At 37.0% G+C, this 7,373-nt stretch overlaps 1 non-coding gene across 1 annotated transcript; it reads right to left on the reverse strand.

Moving 5' to 3' along the window:
- Positions 1-1,886: 1,886 nt before the first annotated feature.
- LOC112746763 (small nucleolar RNA R71) lies at positions 1,887-1,994 on the reverse strand. The gene has a single exon (XR_003174629.1). It is a non-coding gene; the product is annotated as a small nucleolar RNA R71 (small nucleolar RNA).
- Positions 1,995-7,373: the final 5,379 nt, after the last annotated feature.

Raw genomic sequence — 7,373 nt, forward strand, 5'->3', positions numbered from 1 at the left:
AACATTGCAAGATTTCTGGAATTCTCATTAAAAATTTTGAAATCCTTATTTTTCTTTTTCCAAATAATTTTCGAAAAATCCAAAAAAATTTAATAATATCATAAAAACCAAATAGTGTCAATTTTGAAGTTTGGTGTCAATTGCATCTTGTTAATTTCATTAAAATTTTCGAAAACTCATGCATGATGTTCTTCATAATCTTCAAGTTGTTCTTGATGATTTGCTTTGTTTGATCTTTGCATTTTTATGTTTTGTGTCTTTTCTTGTTTCTCATATGCATTTTCAATTTGTTAGTGTCTAAAGTTTGAAAATTTCTAAGTTTGGTGTCTTGCATGTTTTTCTTTTCTTAAAAATTTTCAAAAATAAGTTCTTGGTGTTCATCTTGACATTCAAAGTGTTCTTGGTGTTCATCTTGACATTCATAGTGTTCTTGCATGCATCATTTGTTTTGATCCAAAATTTTCATGCATTGAGTCTTTTTGATGTTTTTCTCTCTCATCATTAAAATTCAAAAATAAAAAAAAATATCTTTCCCTTATTCTTCTCATAAAATTCGAATATTTGAGTTGACTTTTTCAAAATTTTTTAAAAATTTAATTGTTTCTTATGAGTCAAATCAAATTTTCAATTTAAAAATTCTATATTTTTCAAATCTTTTTCATTTTTCTTTCATAATTTCGAAAATTTCAAAATTTATTTTCAAAATCTTTTTCTTATTTTTATTTCATATTTTCGAAATTAATGCCAACAATTAATGTGATTGATTCAAAAATTTTAAGTTTGTTACTTGCCTATTAAGAAAGGTTCAATCTTTAAATTTTAAAATCATATCTTTTAGTTTCTTATTAGTCAAGTAATCAACTTTAATTTCAAAAATCAAATCTTTTTTCCTTTTCAAATCTTTTTCAAAATAAATTTCAATCATATCTTTTTCAAAATTTGATTTCAAAATCTTTTCTAACTTCTTATCTTTTCAAAATTAATTTTCAAATCTTTTTCAATTAACTACTGAACTTTTTGTTTGATTTTAAAAGTTTTCTATTTCAATAATATCTTTTCAAAACCACCTAACTACTTTTCTCTCTCCAATTTTCGAAAATCACTAACAACTTTTTCAAAAATCTCTTTTTAATTAATTAATTCAATTAGTTTTCAAATTTAATTTAATTTTTTTTTATTTTTGAATTCTACTTAATATTTAAAATAAAAACAAAAATATTTTTATTTTATTTTAATTAATTTTTGAATTTTTTTTCTTCTTCTTCTATTTTTCTCTTCTTCTACTCACATAAAGGAATCTCTATACTGTGACATAGAGGATTCCATATTTTCTTTTCTGTTATCTTCTTTTTCATATGAGCAGGAACAAGGATAAGAACATTCTTGTTGAAGCTGATCCTGAACCTGAAAGAACTCTGAAGAGGAAGCTAAGGGAAGCTAAAGCACAACTCTCTCGAGAAAATCTGACAGAAATTTTCGAAAAAGAAGGAGACATGGCCGAAAATAATAACAATGCAAGGAAGATGCTTGGTGACTTTACTGCACCCAATTCCAATTTACATGGAAGAAGCATCTCAATCCCTGCCATTGGAGCAAACAATTTTGAGCTAAAGCCTCAATTAGTTTCTCTGATGCAACGGAACTGCAAGTTTCATGGACTTCTATCAAAAGATCCTTTTCAACTCTTAACTGAATTCTTGTAAATCTGTGATACTGTTAAGACCAATGGGGTTGACTCCGAGGTCTACAGGCTTATGCTTTTCCCGTTTGCTGTAAGAGACAGAGCTAGAGTATGGTTGGACTCTCAACCTAAGGATAGCCTGAACTCTTGGGATAAGCTGGTCACAGCTTTCTTAGCCAAGTTCTTTCCTCCTCAAAAGCTTAGCAAGCTTAGAGTGGATGTTCAAACTTTCAAACAGAAAGAAGGTGAATCCCTCTATGAAGCATGGGAGAGATATAAGCAACTGACCAAAAAGTATCCTTCTGACATGCTTTCAGAATGGACCATCCTGGATATATTCTATGATGGCTTGTCTGAATTATCAAAGATGTCATTGGACCATTCTATAGGTGGATCCATTCACCTAAAGAAAATGCCTGCAGAAGCTCAGGAACTCATTGACATGGTTGTAAATAACCAGTTCATGTACACTTCTGAAAGGAATTCTGTGAGTAATGGGACGCCTCAGAGGAAAGGAGTTCTTGAAATCGATACTCTGAATGCCATATTGGCTCAGAATAAAATACTGACTCAGCAAGTCAATATGATTTCTCAGAGTCTGAATGGATTGCAAGCTGCTTCCAATAGTACTCAAGAGGCATCTTCTGAAGAAGAAGCTTATGATCCTGAGAACCCTGCAATAGCAGAGGTGAATTACATGGGGGAACCCTATGGAAATACCTATAATATCTCATGGAGAAATCATCCAAATTTCTCATGGAAGGATCAACAAAAGCCTCAACAAGGCTTTAATAATGGTGGAAGAAATAGATTTAACAATAGCAAGCCTTTTCCATCATCCACTCAGCAACAGACAAAGAATTCTGAGCAGAATCAATCTAGCTTAGCAAATATAGTCTCTGATCTATCTAAGGCCACTTTAGGTTTCATGAATGAAACAAGGTCCTCCATTAGAAATTTGGAGGCACAAGTGGGCCAGCTGAGTAAAAGAGTCACTGAAACCCCTCCTAGTACTCTCCCAAGCAATACAGAAGAGAATCCAAAAAGAGAGTGCAAGGCCATTACCTTACATGGTGTGGCCGAACCCAAAGAGGAGGAGGAAGGCGTGAATCCTAGTGAGGAAGACCTCCTGGGACGCTCAATGACCAATAAGGAGTTTTCCTTTTAGGAACCAAAGGAATCTGAGGCTCATCTAGAGACCATAGAGATTCCATTGAACCTCCTTCTGCCCTTCATGAGCTCTGATGAGTATTCATCCTCTGAAGAGGATGAAGACATTACTGAAGAGCAAGTTGCTAAGTACCTTGGTGCAATCATGAAGCTGAATGCCAAATTATTTGGTAATGAGACTTGGGAAGATAAACCTCCCTTGCTCACCAATGAACTAAATGCATTGGATAGGCAGAAATTACCTCAAAAGAAACAGGATCCTGGTAATTTCCTAATTCCCTGTAACATAGGCACCATGACCTTTGAGAAGGCTCTGTGTGACCTGGTGTCAGGAATAAACTTAATGCCACTCTCTGTAATGGAGAAACTTGGGATCTTTGAGGTACAAGCTGCCAGAATCTCTTTAGAGATGACAGACAACTCAAGAAAATAGGCTTATGGACAAGTAGAGGACATGTTAGTAAAGGTTGAAGGCCTTTACATCCCTGCTGATTTCATAATCCTAGACACTAGGAAGGAAGAGCATGAATCCATCATCCTTGGAAGACCCTTCCTAGCCACAGCAAGAGCTATGATTGATGTGGATAGAGGAGAATTGGTCCTTCAACTGAATGAGGACAACCTTGTGTTTAAGACTCAAGGATCTCCTTCTGTAACCATGGAGAGTAAGCATGAAAAGCTTCTCTCACTGCAGAGTCAACCAAAGCCCCCACAGTCAAACTCTAAGTTTGGTGTTGGGAGGCCACAACCAAACTCTAAGTTTGGTGTTGAACCCCCACATTCAAACTCTAAGTTTGGTGTTGGAAGGTTCCAACAATGCTCTGAACATCTGTGAGGCTCCATGAGAGCTTACTGTCAAGCTATTGACATTAAAGAAGCGCTTGTTGGGAGGCAACCCAATGTTTTAATTATATCTATTTTATTTTATTGTTATTTTATGTTTTTTTAGGTTGATGATCATGTGGAGTCACAAAAACTACTGAAAAATAAAAAATAGAATGAAAAACAGCATTAAAAATAGCTCACCCTGGAGGAAGAACTTACTGGCATTTAAACGCCAGTAAGAAGCATCAAACTGGCATTTAACGCCAGAAAGAAGCATCAAGCTGGCGTTAAATGCCAGAAACAAGCACCAGACTGGCGTTTAACGCCAGAACAGAGCATGGAAGTGGCGTTAAACGCCAGAAACAGGCTACATTTGGGCGTTTAATGCCAAAAATAGGCAGCAGTCTGGCGTTAAACGCCAGGATTGCACTACAAGGGCGTTTACACGCCTAATAGGAGCAGGGATGATACATCCTTGACCCCTCTGGATCTGTGGACCCCATAGGATCCCCACCTACCCCACCTCTCTTCTTCTCTTCTCCTCACACCTTTCTATAACACTCTTCCCCAAAATAACCTCCACCAATCACCTTCATTGCTCCTCCAAAACCATCATACAACCCACCTACACCCACCCACTCAAATTCAAACCATCACTCCTTCCTTTTCACACATCATAACCATATAAAACCCCCTTGGCCGAACCACTCACACCTCTCCATCTCATCTATTTTCTTCTTCTTCTACTCCCTCTTCTCCTCTTTTGCTCGAGGACGAGCAAACCTTCTAAGTTTGGTGCGGTAAAAGCGTGCTTTTTATTTTTCCATAACCATTTATGACACCTAAGGCCAGAGAAACCTCTAGAAAGAGGAAAGGGAAGGAAAAAGCTTCTACCTATGAGTCATGGGAGATGGAGAGATTCATCTCAAAAGCTCATCACTAAGAAAAGGATGGAGCAAACAAGAGATCCCACTTATGGACCTCAACAAGAGCATGAGGAAATTTCTCACCATGAAATCTCTGAGATGCCTCAAGGGATGCATTTCCCTCCACAAAACTATTGGGAGTAAATCAACACTTCCCTAGGAGAATTAAGTTCCAACATGGGACAACTAAGGATGGAGCACCAAGAGCACTCCATCATCCTCCATGAGATTAGAGAAGATCAAAGAGCTATGAAGGAGGAGCAACAAAGACAATGGAGAGACATAGAGGAGCTCAAGAGCACCATTGGTTCTTCAAGAAGAGGAAGACGCCACTCTCACTAAGGTGGACCCGTTCCTTAATCTCCTTGTTCTTATTTTCCTGTTTTTCGGTTTTTGAGCCTTATGTTTTATTTATGTTTGTGTCTTTACTATATGATCATTAGTGTTTAAATGTCTATGTCTTAAAGTTATGAATGTCCTATGAAATCCATCACCTCTCTTAAATGAAAAATGTTTTAATTACAAAAGAACAAGAAGTACATGGTTTCAAATTCATCCTTGAAACTAGTTTAATTATTTTGATGCGGTGACAATACTTTTTGTTTTCTGAATGAATGCTTGAACAGTGCATATGTCTTTTGAATTTGTTGTTTATGAATGTTAAATATGTTGGCTCTTGAAAGAATGATGAAAAGGAGAAATGTTATTTGATAATCTGAAAAATCATAAAATTGATTTTTGAAGCAAGAAAAAGCAGTGAAGAACAAAGCTTGAAGAAAAAAAATGGCGAAAAAAAAAGGAGAAAGAAAAAGAAAAAGCAAGCAGAAAAAGCCAAAAGCTCTTTAAACCAAAAGGCAAGAGCAAAAAGCCAGTAACCTTTTAAACCAAAAGGCAAGGGTAATAAAAAAGATCCAAGGCTTTGAGCATCAGTGGATAGGAGGGCCTAAAGGAATAAGATCTTGGTCTAAGCGGCTAAACCAAGTTGTCCCTAACCATGTGCTTGTGGTGTGAAGGTGTCAAGTGAAAACTTGAGACTGAGCGGTTAAAGTAAAGGTCCAAAGCAAAAAAAAAAGAGTGTGCTTAAGAACCCTGAACACCTCTAATCGGGGACTTTAGCAAAGCTGAGTCACAATCTGAAAAGGTTCACCCAGTTATGTGTCTGTGGCATTTATGTATCCAGTGGTAATACTGGAAAACAAAGTGCTTAGGGCTACGGCCAAGACTCATAAAGTAGCTGTGTTCAAGAATCAATATACTGAACTAGGAGAATCAATAACACTATCTAAATTCTAAGTTCCTATAGATGCCAATCATTCTGAACTTCAATGGATAAAGCGAGATGCCAAAACTATTCAAGAGGCGATAAGCTACTAGTCCCGCTCATCTGATTGGAGCTAAGTTTCATTGATATTTTGGAATTTATAGTATATTTTCTTCTTTTTATCCTATTTGATTTTCAGTTGCTTGGGGACAAGCAACAATTTAAGTTTGGTGTTGTGATGAGCGGATAACTTATACGCTTTTTGGCATTGTTTTTACATTGTTTTCAGTATGATTTTATTAGTTTTTAGTATATTTTTATTAGTTTTTAAATAAAATTCACATTTCTGGACTTTACTATGAGTTTGTGTGTTTTTCTGTGATTTCAGATACTTTCTGGCTGAAATTAAGAGACCTGAGCAAAAATCTGATTTAGAAGCTGAAGAAGGACTGCAGATGCTGTTGGATTTTGACCTCCCTGCACTCAAAGTAGATTTTCTGGAGCTACAGAAGTCCAAATGGCACGCTCTTAATTGCGTTGGAAAGTAGACATCCAGGGCTTTCCAGCAATATATAATAGTCCAAACTTTTCCCGAGTTTAGATGACGCAAACTGGCGTTCAACGCCAGCTCTCTGCCCTATTCTAGAGTTAAACGCCAGAAACAGGTTGCAAAGAAGAGTTAAACGCCAGAAACAGGTTACAAATTGGTGTTTAACTCCAAGGAAGACCTCTGCACGTGAAAGGTTCAATGCTCAGCCCAAGCACACACCAAGGGGGACCGAAAGTGATTTTCTGCATCATTTACTCAATTCTGTAACCCTAGTAACTAGTTTTAGCATAAATAAAACTCTTTACTATTGTGCTAAGGGTCCTTTTCCCTAGTTTTCGAATTCATATGCCATTTAGGGAGGCTGGCCATTCGGTCATGCCGAGACCTTGTTCTTATATATTTTCAACGGTAGAGTTTCTACACACCATAGATTAAGGTGTGGATTTCTGCTGTTCCTCATGAATTAATGCAAAGTACTATTGTTTCTATATTCAATTCAAGCCTATTTCTTCTCTAAGATATTCATTCGCACACAAGAACATGATGAATGTGATGATTATGTGATGCTCATCACCATTCTCACTTATGAACGCGTGCCGGACAAACACTTTCGTTCTACATGAAACCAAGCTTGAATGCATATCTCTTAGCCTTCTGATTCACGATCAGAGTCTTCGTGGTATAGGCTAGAATTATTGGCGGCCATTCTTGAGATATGAAAAGTCTAAACCTTGTCTGTGGTATTCCGAGTAGGATCTGGGAAGGGATGGCTGTGACGAGCTTCAAACTCGCGAGTGCTGGATTACTGAATCCTATTCCAGCAGGATCGAGAACCGACAGATGATTAGCCGTGCGGTGACAGCGCATCTTGGACCATTTTCACTGAGAGGACGGGAAGTAGCCATTGACAACGGTGATGCCCTACATAAAGCTTGCCAAGGAAAGGAGTATGAAGGATTG

This window comes from Arachis hypogaea, chromosome 14 (genome assembly GCF_003086295.3).
Source record: "Arachis hypogaea cultivar Tifrunner chromosome 14, arahy.Tifrunner.gnm2.J5K5, whole genome shotgun sequence".
NCBI lineage: Eukaryota > Viridiplantae > Streptophyta > Magnoliopsida > Fabales > Fabaceae > Arachis > Arachis hypogaea.